This window comes from Megalobrama amblycephala, linkage group LG9 (genome assembly GCF_018812025.1).
Source record: "Megalobrama amblycephala isolate DHTTF-2021 linkage group LG9, ASM1881202v1, whole genome shotgun sequence".
Taxonomy (NCBI): domain Eukaryota; kingdom Metazoa; phylum Chordata; class Actinopteri; order Cypriniformes; family Xenocyprididae; genus Megalobrama; species Megalobrama amblycephala.
The window spans coordinates 6,086,983-6,105,866 of NC_063052.1; the positions used below are offsets into that span (position 1 = coordinate 6,086,983).

An 18,884-nucleotide genomic window follows, 5' to 3' on the forward strand; every position below is an offset into this window, starting at 1 on the left:
CATAAACATGTCTCTCAGCACATTGGCCCTCATTCGCTGGAGCCGCTTGGAAGTCAAAGGTTATGGAACATTGAAAGAATGGTAGAGGAGTAAACATCCAGCTCTCTGACACACTGTGATATTACCTTCCCAGAAATGAACTCAAAACTCATTTGACCTTTGACCTAGGGGTGGGAATCAGCAGGAATGTCTAGCTGACTGTCACAAAAGGGCGGTATTACAATTTTTTGAGTGGCAGTCACTTGTTTCTGACCAAAAATATTAATTTAGAGCTAAAAATATTTGTTCTTGATCTTAATAGGGGCTATGTTGACTGCATAGTTTGTTTTGCAGGTGTAGTCTATGTAGTCAAGGTCATATTTTGTACTTCAGTTAGACACTGGATTTTTCAAACTGGTTTAGGTGTGTGTTTGAGTGTGTGTATGTGTGTGTGTTCAGGTATTCCCTACGGATATACCAGGATGGAAATACCAGAAATCTTTCACAATTTTGGACATGTTTTTGGTCCCCATGTGGAAAACAGCTTATAAATCATACTACTAAAAATACTGTTTTGTTTTTTTGTAATGAGATTTAAGCTTAAGGACATTATATTTTATTTCTGATTTTGAATTACGAATACATGATAGATTAGGATTTATTTAATCAGTCTTTACTTAATTAAGTACAGGAGCTATATATATAACTGCCCGGGGGTGTTATGAATAGTGAACTGACTTGCCTTAAATTTATATAAACACTCAACAACAATAATGGTTCGCTCTAATAATACACTCATTCTAAATACACGCACATTCACACATTTATCCTTTATCCAAACAACCTCTTAAACTGAATTTCCTTTAGGGACTTAAGAGAACAAATGGCCTTTAGGGACTTAAGAGCACAAATGTTTGCTTTTGCTTTTTTAATCACCGAAGTGGTTCATCTGAAACCAAACAACTGTTGCTCTTATTCTCAGGTAGTAGAGGTCTTATGTCTGACAGACTGGGTCAAGAGGTCAGACTGTTACTGCTGGAAATCTAGACGTCAGATGCGAATTTAAGTGTAAATTAAGTGCATGCATTCACAATTATTTTTACAAGGATTATCATTCCTTCACACTAGACATAAATGCTGATGTTATCTTCAGACTCTTTAGTTACTTGTTACCAGCCTGGATGATTTTTGACTGTAGCTCATTCTTGGAAACCAATTATATGTTATATTATACCTCCAAACAAGCTCCAATACGCCAGGGATTTGGTGGCGTGTGTGAAAGGTGACCCGCTGACCCTCTGCCAGTGTGCACAAGCTTTGAGGCCAGAGGTGGGGAGCTCGATGCAGAAGACACACTATTCATATATGGCATCAAGTTGCATGAATTGCATTACAAACTCATTCTGCATGTAAAACCAACAACTTTGTTGGGATAGAAACATGCAGGTTCATAGAGGTTATTTTAAAAATCCTTGACAGGGTCAAGGAGAGCCAAGCGATGAATGTGAAGTAATATTCTAAGAAGTGTTGCTGCTATTAGCTTCCATTTATATCCAGGTCGACCTCGATCCTGATGTATTGAGTGTATGTTTGACATTTGCGGGAGTTTTGTCTTCCTGATTACTCACAATGAATAATCGTCAATATTCTGCTTTGTAACCCACATCACAGGGCATGTTTAAGCAACAGCAAAGGTCAAAATACCAAAAAATGACGTTGGTGGTGCTTACAGAGAAACATGAAATGTGTTTTATGAGCTCCACCAATAAAAGCTTTTGTATATTTGTTCGGCTTGTACATAAACTCAAAGCACCATCGGGGGCTTTCTTTTCGGCTGTATTTATTCCTAATATAAACTCAGTTTCTTTCTCGTTCTCTCCTTTCGCACAAGATCATGTGATTCTCATGCTATCGGATTTCGGCTTTAGGTGGTCGGTTTGGGGAGCTGGCCCGTCATACTCATTTCTCACCCTCTATTTATTACCTCAGTGTTATCTAAATGTTTAATTGGTCATGAATGAATGATCACAAGACTGCTAAAGAGAGCGTTCACAGGATGAGAGATATCACTCTGTTTAGCCTGCGCTTGAGAGATCACAGCACAATGTGTTATGATTTTGACCTGATCAGAAATTTGGTTTTCTGTGTCAATTATGCTTCTGTTGAGCCTTATGTTATTTATTTAAATGTTTAATTATTATTTTTTTTTTTTTATATTTTATTTTTTTTTGTTATGCAAAATAATATGAAATGTCAAACCAAATTAAAATTGTTTTAAATTGCTAAAATAACAATATAAGGTACATTCAAGGTATTCACCTTTTTGGTTTTTATTTTCTTCCAAAATACTAAATAGCAAAAAAAACCTTTCCTGAACAGTCAGTGTCAGTGCATACAATGACAAAAGGTCAAAATTTATATATAGTAACCATTAACCATATTAATTTTATATAAATGTAGCTAATAACAATCCCTCAAATTATCACATATATTTGACACAAAAGACTTTATGATTTTCAATATATTTTTAAGCTGATTATAGTTTAAGATATGCACCTTTTATTTAAAGCAGAATAAATAAAAGGCAAAATGGCTCAAAAATGTAGTTTTAGCATTATTTCTTTCAAGGTGTCACTTGGGTTTGGGATGTTGTATATCTAATGCAGTGACATTCATAAATTAGCGTTTCCAATACATTTTTGTGACCCACACCTGATGTGTACAGTACATCAGCCAATCTGTGCTGTGTGGGCAGACATGAGTATTGTTATGGATCACAGCAGCGTCCTCAAACCAACCCTTCAGTCTGTCTTAGTTTGGCCGGAACCACTGAGCCACGACGGAGTCAAACAAGGCCACACCAAACACAATTGCACGTCGTCCTATTTTGCCACAATTCAAAGAGCCTCCATCCTGAATCCTGTGGCCCTGCTCTCTCAGGAACATAAAGACTTCTCTGCATGGTTCACAGTGTGTGAATAGCTTTGAACAGGACCTCATGCTGTGCTTTGGTGCATTGTGTGTGTGTATATGTGTGTTTGTGTGTTTGGTGGAGGTCCACTTTTGTGTTCTGTCTTTGCGGGTTCAGCGTGATGCAGCTGTAAGTTGTATGCAGGGGTCGGTATTCTCAGCAGTACAGTCGTGATAATGGGCTGTAGCTCTGAGGTTTGTGTAGCCTTACGGCTGCGTGTTGCATGCTGCTACATGGGTTGGTGGTCTTTTATGCAAAAGGACAGTGTGTGGAGGTGCACTGACGCAGAAACTCTTTCAGTGCTATGGACACACACTAAAGGTGTTTTTTATTGTTTGGTTAAATAATAATTTTATTATTAAAATATATTATTTTATAAATAATTTTTTGTAATACTGTATTTTGCATATTTTAGAATTTATTTTGCTAATTATTATTATTTTTTTTTAATTGATAACTAATAAGCTGATTGTAATATGCCACTGATAATACTTAATAGTAATCCTAATATGCTGCTCATACCTAATACTATCCATAATATGCTGTTCATAATTCCTACTAATAGTCATGATGTGAAAACATTCCAAATGTCAATTTACAATTTTTAATGAGATTTTGAGATAAAAAAAATACTTATATTTAATACTTACTTTAATAATACTTACTTTATAATAAAAAAAATCTAAATTTTTAAAATGAATGCTTTTTCATGAATGCCGATCATAATAATGAATAATGCTCACAATACCTAATAATAAAAATAATCATTCATTTTTTAACATTTCAAATAGTTGTAATCACTTCTTAATTTTTTATAGAAAATATTTATTATAAAATAACATATTTTATGATAATGTATTGCTGTTTTTTTTAACTGATAGGAGCTCATACTGTAAGCAGCTTGTAATATGGCACTCATAATATCTAATAATAATTATAATATTAGTAATAGTATACTTATACACACACAAAACACACTGTTGTTAATTTTACTCAAACCATCTTGTTCACATTACTTAAAAACCCATGTATCTACATGAACTTAATTCAAGTTGTTTCTACTAAAAATGAGTATTGTCAGCTTTACTTAAAGGCAGGGTAGGTAAAAAAATGTATAAAAAACTTTTTTTCAAAATTTGTTTAAACTTTATTTATATATCAATACATAATTAAAATGTAAGTACTCTGAAAAAGAAAGTATAAAAATCGAGTGTCTGTAGACCTCTCACGACTGTTTTAAAGACAGCTCATTATTTCCATTCACTCCACCCCCTCCCTTCTGGGCTCCTTCCAAAGCCACGCCCCCAAAACGCATGAACGTGCGACTCCGACCACTGAGCTGGAAGACGCATTATTTACCTGAGACGAACGGAGAGGAAGGAGCACAGTGCATGTAGTGACATCATGTCAGAATCACATGTAATAAAAATAACTTTATAATTATGAAGATAAACAAATAAGTACTCACTATCAAGCTAGCATATTGATATTGGTAAAGTTTAAAATATATATTTTTTTGATTCGCTAACGAGCTAGTTATCTATAAGGCAAAGCTAAAAACAGGTTGCATGATACACGTTTTTCCATTACCATCATTTACACTGTGATGAAGATGAATTTCGTGTAAGATTCATAACATATACGTTGTTCTACAGATCAACAGAGTAACATACACTCAAATATCAACTCACAACTGCATTGCAGACACAAAATAATAACACATACATACAACAAAGTGTGTACGACACACACAGATACAAGATAAAGACATCAGTAAACATAGGTAGAGAATATAAAAACAAAACAAAGGCGACAAAAACGTGCAGGTAAACTTACAGGTGAACATCGTAAAAGAGTTAGACAGAGGGTAAAATTATGCACAATTCAACACTATAGCTATCATTATTTATCGTCTCTACTACGGCTCGCTAAGTAATGTTATGTTAGCTATATTACGCAGCTACGTGTGCTAATGACACATGCTTCATGAACAAATAAACAAAAAAATATGTATGATCAAAATACAAAAAGAAAGATTTACCTGTCCAGCAGAAATAAAGCCATCAAGGAGTCACTTTTCAGCCCCTTGAGTTCCCTCAGTTCTCGCCATCGCTGGAAAGCCACGCCGATATTAACTCGCGTTTTATTTCTTTGTTTATTCAAAGACTTTTTGTTCATTGCCTTTTCTTGTACTGTTACTGTCTTCCTTTTTTGCCTGGTTTGCCTTCACTAACTGCATAGGCCGGTACTGTGAATTTAGCTTGCTGTTTCTCTGCCATTGTTTTGGTATTCCTAGGATCCATGCCTCTTGGATTCCCCAAATCAAACGTGCGCGCGCAAGTGGGCAGGTCATGTGTGGCAAAAAGGTGGTTGCCATGGTTGCGAGAGAGTGACAGCCGCCTAAGCCAATCCTATGTTTCGTCCCGGATGGAAATAATGAGCTGTGTTTAATACAGATTAAACGGTCTAGAGTCACTCGAATTTTTATACTCTTTTTATCAGAGTTCTTACATTTTAATTATGCATGTATATATATAGAAAGTTTAAACAAATTTGGAACAAAATTTCTTACCTACCCTGCCTTTAATAAGTGTTTGTTCAGTCAACTTAACCTTGCTGAGTGAAACGCACAAATTAATGTTAACATAACTAACTGGGCAGTGGATTCGTAGTTCCCAGCATGCTTTGTAAGGGACTGAATTAGGAGAGTAAATTTAGGGATTAAAGTGTTATTTTATGTGTTTTTCAGTAAAGGAAAATATGTTGTTAGTTTATGTTAATCTTTAATGTTCAGTTATGTTGGACATTTAGAGTAGTTTCTGTAATGTTTTTGAATTTTGTGGTTACCATCATGCAGAAGAGTCGCGCCTGTGTTTAGACTGTGAACACTCATATACACGTTTATAGGATGAAATTCCTGCTCTCAATTCAATTAAGTTTGTTCAATGAGTTATATTTGTAGTGCATTTTTTTAGTGCAGATAGTTAGATAAATTTAACATAACATTTCAAGTAAACTGCACATATAAATATTATGTAACAATTAGGGCTGGGCGATATATCGCATGCGATTCTCACGCGCATTTCGTCAGTAAAGCCGGTTCCCTGATTACCGCTAAATCGCCATCACCTGCTTTAAAATGGAGCGCCTTTTAATAGACAGAGCCGTAGTTCACTGATAAGCCACGCAAAAACAGGTTCATTATCGAAGTCGATTCATCTTCGATGCTGAACGCGATTTTGCGTGGCTTGTCCGTGAACTACGGCTCTGTCTATTAAAAGGCGCTCCATTTTAAAGCAGGTGATGGCGATTTAGCGGTAATCAGGGAACCGGCTTTACTGACGAAATGCGCGTGAGAATCGCATGCGATATATCGCCCAGCCCTAGTAACAATGACAAATTCAAATGATTTGTTTTTACTCAAAGAAATTTTGCTAGCTTTACTTGAATTTCTTTTGTTCATGCAAATAATTTGCTATTTGTACAAATGACTCAATATAGTTGCATGGAACCACTTGAAACAGCTTTTTTTAAGTAAATCCAACAATTCATTTTTTTGACTGAAAAAGTATGCTTTGCTTTCTTTTGATTTATTTATAGTTATCAGTGATTGTGTAATTTCTTTAAAGTGTCTTTTGATATGTTCGTGCTAGTTTGAGACATGACCCATTAAACTGCTCGAACACAGTCTCCTCTCTGAGCGTGCGTGTTGTTCTGCCTCTTATTTGTCACAAGCGTGTGTATCTTTAGTCTCTATTTGTAAGTATGTCTGCGTGTTCTGCAAGAGCATGTGTACACACTTCTGTGGGATTATTGAGTAATAGAGAGGCTTAGCAGTGCTTTGCCGTGCCGTAATCCGTCACACACACACTGATACACACTTCGCATAGTGGCGGATTTAGGATCGCTTGTGAATGGAGTGAAGGCGAGAAGGACGCATTGAGCGGTAGCGGCGGACAAGACACAGAGGCACCGGCAACTGTTTGCGCTAAGGACAAACAAACCCGTGAAATCGATTCGAGGTCGAAACCAGATTCCGGCATACGTCTGCAATTATGTGCATCTAATCTGCACTTTTCGAACTCAATTGAAGCTTTGGCTCTGTGGTGCTGTCTCTCATTTCTGTGACTCAGATTTAGAGGTCATTCAGTGCTAGTATCATTTCAGAATGACACAAAACACTGTGCCAATGTCATGCTTATTAATACAGTCATCGTAGATGTCATTCATGTACTATCAACATATAAAAATATATACGTCTCGTCTCGGGGGGACATATGGTTACGTGGAATATGGCATGTTCACTCAGGTGATCAGGGACCCTGGGCATCTTTCCCTTGGGTGTTTTTCACAGTCAGTAGAAAGGTCTATATAGTGTCCTAAGTTATTGGAACTGTGATATTAAAAAGGGACATTTCTTTATATTTTCTCATATCTAGTTCAGCCATGAAACTCTAAAACATGCAGGCTTAAGGCCTGTTCACACCGGGACGAATATCGCGCACGATTTTCGCCGACGTTTAACGGCTCGTGACTAAACAACGGGCGCCAATGTGAGTGTGCACACCGACGCGAAAAACGTGAGGCGTAAAAGCGTCATTTTTAAAAAAAAAAAAAAAAAAAAACGCCTCGGGTTCGTTTTTTTGGTTTGACGCGCCACGTTAAAAACTGGCCGACCAATGAGATTGGTGCTTTTGTTCACGTGCCTGGAGCTGCTGAAGTTACAGTAAAACACGACTTGGTGGTGCTCAAGCACAAAACTGTCTTGCCGAGCACACAAGACGACGAAGAGAAAGTAAGTAGACGAGGAAGACCCCTACAAACTATCCCTGCATCTCAAACAGCTCCCTAGCTTCCTAGGTCGTGTATCAGTATACCATGTAAATGAATGTGGCCGACTCCCTGATCAGTGCCCTGACTAGTTAAGTAGAGAGCTGATTGAGACGCACACTATGGGTGCTCTGTCACAGATGTGTATTATTTCTGTATTTTTACTTTTTTTTTTTTTTTTTACATTCAAGAAATATAGCTGAGAATGTCTGTTTCATAAATATGTTTATTTACACTACCGTTCACTTGTACTACTGTCATTGTGACTTATTTGCACTACCGTTTCTGACTATATATATATATATATATATATATATATATATATATATATATATGTAGGCCTATGCCATTTTATATATGCATTTTTTTTTTTTATCTTCTTTAACTTTATTAATATCATATGTTTATTTGAACTACTGTTAAGCACAAGCGCCACATACTGTCAGGGAGTGAATTTGCACTTTCACTCGGCGCATCGCCGGTGAAAATCGCTTGGGTGTGAACACAAAAAACGTCTTGAAAAATGCTGACGATAAACGCGTGCGATATTCGTCCCGGTGTGTACGGGCCTTTACATGCAATCTGCAAGCAATCACATCATTACCACATAACACAAACTGATTGGCCTCTGCTGATCCTGCAGCCAGTGAGATTGTTTGCTCAACATTTAAATAGCCTGGATCATTGTTTGCTGTAAGCTAGTCCTAAGCTAGTTCCTCTGAAGCCCTCCACCTTCCCCAGCTCCACCTGCCATGATCTGCTACAGGATTTATGTCTATTCATGCAGCAGCAGCATATCTTACATGCTCACATCTATATATATATGTTTTATCCCATTTCTAGAGCTTGCCTTACCCTGGCGTTGTCACCTCCACCCACATACCAAAGGGTTGAGCTCCAGTACTGGGTTTGGGTGAAGGTTAGTCTGAAGTGATTGTAATTAGCTTTATATAAACACAATATAAGTCTATGGTTTATCCTTGTTTAGCTAGGTAAACGTATGTGAGTATTTTTGTTCAGTGACTTGGCTGACCTCAGAGACCTCCCTCACTCTCATTTATAGTTACACCCTCAGACTTCAGTGAGAGAGAATGAACAGAGCCAGGACTGAGTTTCTGTTCGTCTACGGTTTCATCCCAGCCCTCTCTCACTCTCTCTCTCCCCTCCTACGGTATTACGCTTATTAGAAAGAGAGAATGGGGCCTCTCTGTGGTGGAGAGAGCATTTAGGAAAATAGAAACAGACCAATAAGGTTGGGCAAAATTCAGAATTGCAGAATTTAATCGAATTTAAAATGGAATGACAGAAATAGAGGAATTTACTGTACTTTAGGAAGTTTTTTTTTATTATTTAACATGATCATACATATATGTTGTGTATATATAATGTAATTAAATGCACTAAGTATAATGAGGTAAGTATAATGAAATTAAATGCACTTCATCATTCAAAAGTTTGGGGTCGGTAAGATTTTTTTGATGTTTTTGAAACTTTATGCTCTCTAAGGCTTTATTTATTACAGTACAAACTGTATTATTGTGAAATATTATGATTATTATTGTTATTTTTGTAATATATTTAAAAATATAATTTATTTCTGAGATGACAAAGCTGATTTTCTGCATCATTACTCCGGTCTTCAGTGTCACATGATCCTTCAGAAATAATTCTAATATGCTAATTTGGTGCTTAAGAAACATTTCTTACTATTATCAATGTTAAAAAAAAAAAAAAAATACAAAAATAAAAAGCTGTGCTGCTTAAAATTTTTTGTGGAAACGGTGATAATTTTTTTTTTTCAGGTTCCTTTGAATAGAAAGTTCAAAAGAACAGCATTTATCTGTAATAGAAATATTGTAACATTATATACTGTCACATTTGATCAATTTAATGCATTTTTGCTAATTAAAAGTATAAATGTATCTTAATAAAATAAGTCATATAAGTTATATAAGTATGTAAATACTTTTCTAAGTCTTTATCTAATTATTACCTAATACATTATCTAATGTTTTTGGAAATATCCTATATTGTGTGTTTGATATGGGTCATTTATACAGACAAATACAATGCATTACTGTATTAAAGTCAACACTTCTTTGAATTACTTCTTTAAATTCAAATTCATTTACAATTCTACAGGCACTCAATTGCATTTGAAAAAACATTCTCCATTCAATTCTGAATAGCACAAAAACCAAAAGCCGACTACTTTTTATTCTGACTGAAGTGTTGCGGTCTCACTGGTGTTAGCTCAGCATTCGGCCATCACAATTTGCTGCTGGCGATTCAGTAAAAAGCACATAAAGTTAATCTGCAGTCATTCCTCTCTCCTCAGGGCTCAGTATGGGGTTAATGCTCCACTCTGTAATGCTGCTGGGCATGCTGGGTATGACTGTGACGCTTCTCTCTCTTTGCCAATCTGTCTATTCACCCAGCTAATGAGTCATTGTTGGGATGTTAGTGCCAAATGACGGTGATACAAGCAAGGGAGAATGTTCCGCATGATTATAGAAGTGATTGAGAGAAGGAGACACTGGGTTAAAGGAATAATTCACCTGGGGACTGGAAACGTCAAACTCTAGAACTACACTTAAATTATCATAAAAGTATTAGTAAGTCATGTGGACTGTTTTTATGAGACTGTATTTTTGAAAACATTTGCTTTCACAATATGGAAAAGAGCAGCCAGGACATTCTTCAAAATATCTCATTTTTTGTTCCACAGAAGAATGTAAGTCACACGGGTTTGGAACAAGATGAGTGTGAGTAAATGATGACAGAATTTAATTTTTTTATTTTTTATTGAACTATGCCTTTAAAAGTAATGTAGTATGTAATGGGCATGCTGGGAGTCTTGTGCGGGAGACCTCTTTCATGCACATATGTATGCGTGGGTGCGCATTATGCGTATGTATAGAGCCTTTCATGTGTCTCCTTGGCGACACGTCTCTGGAGTTCACAGCGACACAGAAGCAGAGAGAGGGAAGCCACAGCTGAACGGCAGACAGTCGGAGGGAGTCACAGCCATTCTCTCTCGTGCAGGTGCCATCAAAGGCTCGCTGCTATTCAGGTCTGCTTCTGAAAATGCATATCAGTCTGAAACCATTCAGTGTGCGTGCATGTAAAAGGACACATCTGGCCATGAGAGGGCGGTTACATTCCGCTGAATGGTGCAGAGCTTTCCTGTGAAGTTTAATTTGAGTGCATTTTTAAATCGCCGCACCCTCTGAATCACACAGAAAGAACTAATTTTTTGGCAGACGGCAAGAGTGCATCACACCTGAGCATTCAGTGGAATATGAAACCAATCATTTTGTGAGTTAGGCAAACAGAACTGTGACTATTTATAGAAGCATGAATATAAAAGACTTTATGTATGTGCATATGGCTGTATAAATTAATATATTTTTATTCATGTTTATTTATACATACTGTGATTAGCAGCATGTGTCAAGTGTTGTACTTGGATATGATTTGAACTCAGCTTTCCAAGTAATATAATAAAAGAAACTGTTTAAAATAGATGTGCCTGTGATAGTCTGGACATCCACCATGTTAGAGTCATTAGGTTGGATAATTTCAAGACCAGATGCACTCTGGGATCATGCTTTCACTGTTGGAACCATCAGGCTTTATACACTTGAAATGATCCATATAAAATGTTATTATATTATAGTATATTATATTATACAACAGTTCTTTCTGGTTCTCGAATCTGCGATATTCTAGTGATAACAGCACTCCTACCTTTTCAACGTTTGTATCACTCCGCTTGAAGCGACTTTCATGGCGGCTGAGCAAATCCACTGTATTTTTTTTTTTTTTTACAAATACTACACTTGTTGTACCACAAACTGTAGTTTTAAGAGTTTTTTAGGCAAGAATTTTGTTGCTTAGACCTGAAATATGTGACTCATATTTAATTGTAGCGCCTATTTTACAATTTGTTTAGACGTTTTCAGAGATGTGAGCTCCAGGCCACCAGCGGCCATTCAGAGCTCGTGTACCCGCCGAGAACAGCTTAATCTTAGCCAGTGCTTCGAGGATTTGTAGCTGGCTCTTATAGTGGTTAAACATGAGATGTGATTGTATTATATTATATTATAACAGTGTTACTGTGTGTACCTGTTCTATTCATTTTTGAATATTTTGAAAGATTTGATAGAGGTGAATACATTGAAACATAGATCCTGTTTGGTATTGTGAGCATTACCATATAAAAAATCATTTCTGAACATTTGAACAACTCTGAGAGAATCTGAATTCCCTTGTTTTTATTACAATAATTCTGACATGGCGTGAACGCAGCATTAATCCAGGGTTTCGAAATTTCACTAAACGTTGTAAACTCTTGTTAACGTTTTTATTTTTTTTATTTCATATTCATATTTAAACGATTAATAACATTGATTGGACAAGAACAGCACAACAATGCCCTCTCTGGTCATCTTAAAATGAATATAATATCAATCTGTATCTCTCCAGATACGCATTTCCCAGCACTGTTGCGTTTAACCCTATTAACTTCCCTCAGATGCCGAAACTAAAAACAGGAAGTGAGCATTTCTGCAACTGTACAAAGCTCATGCATAGTTAACGAGACAAGCATGGCTTAGTTTCTGATTGGTTGTCAGTTGCTAAACATTACAGATAGAATGGAAAGTCTTTCTTCAATAATGTGCAATATATCACATTTCATGACTCGCATGACAGCATTCCAAGAGGAATTAAAGCTGTTCTGAATGTGCTACGCCTTAAATGGACCCTCTTTCTCTTACTTAATGACTGCAATCTGTAGAGAGGAGAGTAGATTCATCTCCTGCAAAAATAATTTAAGGGGATACTTTGTTATCAGGTAGTTAACAGATGCAGCCTTTTTATCCTGCTCTACTCTACTTATATCTGTCCTCATAATCTCTTGTCTGTATCTCTTTGTTTCTCTCTTCCCCCCGTCCATTTATCAATCTCTCAGGTGACTGCACGCGCTTCGGAGTAAACACACGAAAACTAATTGAATTACCCTAAAGGCCCAGAAATGGTGAGCATAGCTAATTTGTTGCCACGGCAACAGACAAACCTTCCCGTGCCGCTTGTTTTGTTGACTGCGGTTCTGTAAACAGCACGCACTCCCTTGCCTAACAAGGGAACTCCTTGCGTGCCCGTCATGCGCTGCGCTTCAGATTGACTCGCATTAATGACCGAGCCCGAGCTCAAAGCACTGACAACCTCTGACTGCCTCATACTTTCCATAACACAGCCCATAGGGACGCGTTCAGTCGTGCGTTAAATTGACTCATCGGCAGGCCCACATGGAGTATGCGCACGCAGAACTTCAGCGAGCATCATTCACAAAGTTCTGCACGCCCCTTGTGTGTTCGTTTATTCCATATTTTGGTTATTTTGAGGATGTTTTCAGCTAGCAATAATAGTCTAGTACTTCACTAAACACATTTTATCAAATTTAAATACATTCCACAGACATCAGCTGACTTTCCACTAAAATCAGTGTGGGAAATGCAGAAAATGTCTGCAGGTTCAATCTAGGCCTGGTAGAGAACATCTTTTTTCATAAAGAATCTGATCATAAACAGGAAGTTTGAGCTTTCAAATGTGTTATTTTAGTATCATTTGAGATACTTTTTATTCATATTTTATTTTTTAAATATTATTATTTATATATATTTTCCTTTTTCATTTTGATTTCGTAATGTTCTGTGTTTCTGTGTTTAGTACATCAAGTTAAACTAAATGAAAATGAGAAATATTGCCTTGGAAACTACCTAAAATAAAATAAGCTAATGTTTAATATCTTATTTTATTTTGGTTAACATTTATTGAATGTCACATAACAGAATTTAGTTTATTAATTTTAATAACCCTGGCTTTCACCCTCTTTTTCAATACTCTTACAAATAAAGGTTCCAAAAGATGAGTTTCATATCCATTTTTGGTTCCCCAAAGAACCAAAGTTCTTAAAAGAACTAATTTTTTTTTTTTTTTTCTTACTGTAAAGAACATTTGGAACAATGGAAAGAAAGAACAATAGAAAAGTTCAAGTTTCTTCTTGGAACCATCGATGCCAATAAAGAATCTTTATTTTTTTTCCTTTGTGGGAGACATTTCTGTTGTCCGCTCTTATTGCACCATCCTCGCCACCAATGAGCAGAATATGCATTTATCAAAACTGCATAGCTAACTAGGTCAGCTAAACAAACTCTAGCCTTTAGCTATGAATCTGAGACGTTGCTGTCTCTAGCACCCCCTGCTGGTGAGTTTATAGAACTGCACAAGCGGTATAGCGACAGTTCTCTCTAGTATTTATCATTTAAATGGTGCAAAAACTAAGAGGTTCAGAGACCTCCAATTAGATGAGATGTTACTGTATGGGATTAGCATCACAATGTCCTTGTGCTTTCATTGAGCTCACCTGAAATGAGCTTCTAATCCGGGGAATGCCGTGACTCTCCGTGAAAGTGTGTGTGGGTCTGTTTGTGTGCGCTCTTCTGCTGAAATGATTAGTGCCGTGTGTGGGAGTGCATACTGCACATATAAGGGAGAGGGCATATTTACTCGTCTGTCTATAGGCTTATATCTTCAGCTATGAAGCACTTTTGAAAATACTCATTTAATACACTTTTGACTAGTTAATTCCAGCATGACATTATTCTGTGGTGGAAATGACATTTTGAGATATTTTTGCATTAAAATGGTAGATTAGTCTTCCCAAGGCTAATTTCATATTGTTTATATCCTAAAAATAACAGTTATAATAATATTCAGTTTGACTAGAAATGATGCACAATAAAAATTAGTGTCTTTGTTACACATTACATGTACTTGCTATACTAATAACAGTAATTATATGCAATTAACCCAAACCAAACCCTGATCCTAACCCTATAGTATGTTAATTAATGTTACTCAGTACTTAAAGCTACTGTCTGTTCTGTGTTTTTTTTTGTTTGTTTAAAAATTATCCAAAATAATTTTTCATCAAGTACATAACCAGCCTGTTTTCAAAACTATCTCCTTACCTTAGCCCGATTCATAGCTGATCATTTGTTGCCTTTTCTCACAGCAGGAGGAATTAAACTTAAAGGTGCCCAAGAATGCTTTTTCACAAGATGTAATATAAGTCTAAGGTGTCCCCTGAATGTGTCTGTGAAGTTTCAGCTCAAAATACCCCATAGATTTAAAAAAAAAAAAATTTAACTGCCTATTTTGGGGCATCATTAACTATGCACTGATTTTTTTCAGCGCGCCGCCCCTTTAATTCGCCTGCTCCCTGCCTCACGAGCTCTCGATTATATTACAGCACATTTACAAAGTTCACACCGCTAATATAAACCTCAAATGGATCTTAAAAGATGCATGCTGTATGCATGCTTCGAATTATGAGTAAAGTATTTATTTTGATGTTTATATTTGATTCTCTATGAGTTTGAGGCTGTGCTCCGTGGCTAACGGCTAATGCTACACTGTTGGAGAGATTTATAAAGAATGAAGTTGTGTTTATGAATTATACAGACTGCAAGTGTTTAAAAATGAAAATAGCGACGGCTCTTGTCTCCGTGAATACAGTAAGAAACTTTAACCTCATTTAACAGTACATTAGCAACATGCTAACGAAACATTTAGATATACAAATATCACTAAAAATATCATGCTATCATGGATCATGTCACGCTGTTGTTCTTGCTTACCTAGTCTGTTGATTCACCTGTGCAGATCTCTGTGAAACTCAATGTATGTCATTTCCATGTACTGAACTCTTGTTATTCAACTATGCCAAGGTAAATTCAAATTTTGAATCTAGGGCACCTTTAAGATTTTGATGGTGGATTGTATGGTATTACAAATGGACAATAAGAGATTAGACTGTACAGAAACTGAAATCTACAGGTAATGCTAATACACACTAAATACACATAGTCACGCAATGCTGATGTTGTTATGATGTTGTTAACATTAACAATTTGAGAACAAAGTATAACAATAATAATTTAAGTGATTTGATGTGATATGAGCTAAGCGATCGTTACATTTAATCACCATTGGCAGCACGATTTATTGTAATGCTTTTTTTTTTCTCAGTTGGTCCGAACAAAAGTGGCAGATTTGTTACTTACTTGTTCGGATGACATTTTCCGGTAAAAATTCTTATTTTGTTCATACTTCCAAGACTACAATCTGTCTTTCCGAAGTAGGTATCCACCGGTGTGTTGACTGACCTCGCACATTCTACTTCAGAACATTTAAAGATGATAATTCCACAAATAATTCTACTTCAGAACATTTAAAGATGATAATTCCACAAATAATTCTACTTCAGAACATTTAAAGATGATAATTCCACAAATAATTGCAGGTTTCGAACAGAGATGGCGACAAAGAGGCAAAACTTACGGACTGCAGCTTTAAATGTATAATTACACTGGGACAAGGACACCTTAAAATTAAATGTAACCAAAATAATCAGTTTATAAGTGATATTTTGTGCTTATATTTACTGACCCTGTAATTGTGTAATTTGTCAACAAGTATGGTCCCACAGTTGTAATTTCAATATTAAATTTTATTTATACACTAACAATCAAAAGTTTGGGTCATTTTTTACATAGAGATTAATAGTTTTATTCAGCAAGGATGCATTATTATTTTTTTATCAAATAAATGCAAAAAGCATTTAAAACATTTAAAAATCTTACCAACCCCAAACTTTTGAACAGTAGTATTATATGTAAACAGTAGTAAATACTTTATGCTTGTTTCAGTCTTTTAGATTATCATAGTTTTATAACAGATTTTGTGAAATTGTGATGAGTTAAAGAGTAAAGCGATATAATCTATAGCTACGTAAAAAAAAAAAAAAAAAAAAATGCATCTAAAAAGTTTCCAGTTTTAATGTAATCTTCATTTAACAAAAAGAAAATCAAAAAAGTGTGTGTAGCTGTAGAAACAGCCTTATATCTCTTTATCTCTGGTTTAATCTCCATCGCTCTCTTTATGCCACCCCCTCCCTCTTTCGGTTTCCCTCTCTCGTTCCCTCACCTCCCTCCTCTGTCTTTCTGTACATCCCTCCCTCTCTCCCTGATCTCCTCCCTCATTCTGCCTCTCTTTCATTCTTTCGCTCTCTCTTTCTTTAGCAGTGTGGTCTGGGCATGCTGCCAGCTGGCATGTGTCTTTTTTGAATGAATACCTGATGAAGTTGGTGGTGCGCAGTGAGGTGAGGAGTGGGAGGAGCTGAGCGAGTGAGTGAGTGAGCGAGCAAGTGAGGGAGAGGGAGGGGAGAACTAGTGGCCTGGCGAGGCCTTGCATAACGCACGTTTGAGTGCTGCAGGCAGGGCTCAGAGCTCAGCGCTGCCTGTGTTTGACACACGGGGCCCGGCGGGGCAGGGGGCAGTGCCTGACCACAGCCATGACTTAGAGCAGGAAGGGCCATTGTTCACGTCGGCCACACCGCTGTACCTCCGTAAGGTGTCAGGGTCGCTTTGTGTCTGTTAGGCTCCTGTGGGAACAAGGGAGAGACTGAGAGAGCGACTCAAATGGCCTCTCTGAACACCAAGGTAAGCTTTAACGCATTGCCACTACATTGTGTTTTACTCAAATACATGTAAATGAGAGATTATACAGGTCTATTTGTGTCTAGCACCTCTCTGTTATAGTTATAGCGTGTTTCTCAACCGTATCCAAGGGTGTTTCAGCAGCTTTCAGGTAGTACTTGAAAAGATTTCAGCTTTGCTTCGTTAAACTTGTAGAAAAAATAGATTAAAATAATTAGTAGTTGACACATTAACACGCTAAGCTGCTTTTTAAATCAAAACAAACTATGTGTAATATGTGCATATTGCTTGTGTAAATACTCCACAACTCTTTACTTGATTGACGATAATGCCAAAAGATATTCACGTTTCTGGTTTGGTATCGATGAAGTGGTTCCTGAGTGTCAATGATTGAACTTTGAAGGCTGAAAAGACAAAGAAACTCTACTGAGCACAGTTTCTCTTTTTCTCTGTCTTGTCTTTGTGATTCATGTACTTTATGAGTATCTCTGGACTTGAAAGTGCAAGTCATTCAGCTGCACTTCTTCATGCAGCTACTGAGAGTGTTCTGTTTCTTCTTTCCTTTCGTCGTTTCTACTTTACAACCTGTCTCTGTTTCACTCGCTCTATCCATTTCTGTGCTGTTCATTGTAGAGATCAGGCTCTGGGACAGTTAGTGAGTATCTGCCCACCTTTTAAAGGGAAAGCGCCTCAGAAAAGTGTGGAAGGGGCTACAGTACAGTAAGCTTGTGTCTTAAATGCTTGTGAGATATTCACCTAGACAGCATCTTAGATGCATTCAAAACTATGTTATTTGTACTATTGTTATTTATATCTATGAAGTAGGCAGCTCACTAGACTGGTTTAAGAATTAGACTTTTTTTCAGATTTTAGGCTAAAATTTACTTAATTATAAATGTATATTAATTTGTTTATTTACATAATTATATTATTTATTGTTATAAGTATATATCTTTTATATTTATATATTTATCTATATATGTTTTTATATAGTGTATAGATATAAATATATTTAAGTATACATATCTATATTTTATATATTTGTTGTTTTTATATAACTTATTTTAAATTATATAAAAAAATATATATATTAAATTTGTAAAAAAAAAAAAAAAAAAAAGTTTTTCTGCGGATATATCAGTTTTTATTTCATGTAGTTTCTCAATATAATGTGCTTACAAACCATGTTTAATAATTATACAAGAATAGTGAATAATTATGGTTGAAATAATTTTAGTTGAACTATAGCTTGATGTGTACAGTAAAAAAAATAAATGCAATACATTATTTATAATTCCCTCCATTGTTTTATTTTTATTATGAAAGTTTTTTCCAAATCTAAAATATTTTTGCATTTTAAATCAATGCATTCGGTTGTGTTCACAGTTTCATTCTTGTCAATAATGCGGTGGTTATATTGACTTAAACCTTGTCATCCTCACGGTCATCCCCCATTGACCCACTAATGCAGCCCACAGAGCTCTTTGGATGACATGTATTGTTGTGGTTTATTATTGCGGTGGGAGTGAGGTTTTATG

General features: G+C 36.2%; 1 protein-coding gene across 5 annotated transcripts in view; it reads left to right on the top strand.

Moving 5' to 3' along the window:
- atxn1a (ataxin 1a) overlaps positions 1-18,884 on the top strand; it is a 143,437-nt gene that overhangs the window by 107,611 nt on the left and 16,942 nt on the right. Inside the window, exon 1 of one of the 5 annotated variants that reach the window (XM_048201349.1) lies at positions 16,498-17,349. The exons of the other annotated variants lie outside the window; for them this stretch is intronic. The gene's annotated coding sequence lies outside the window, so the exon portion shown is untranslated. Of the gene's footprint in view, positions 1-16,497; positions 17,350-18,884 lie in introns of those variants that run through there. 5 annotated transcript variants of the gene reach the window in all.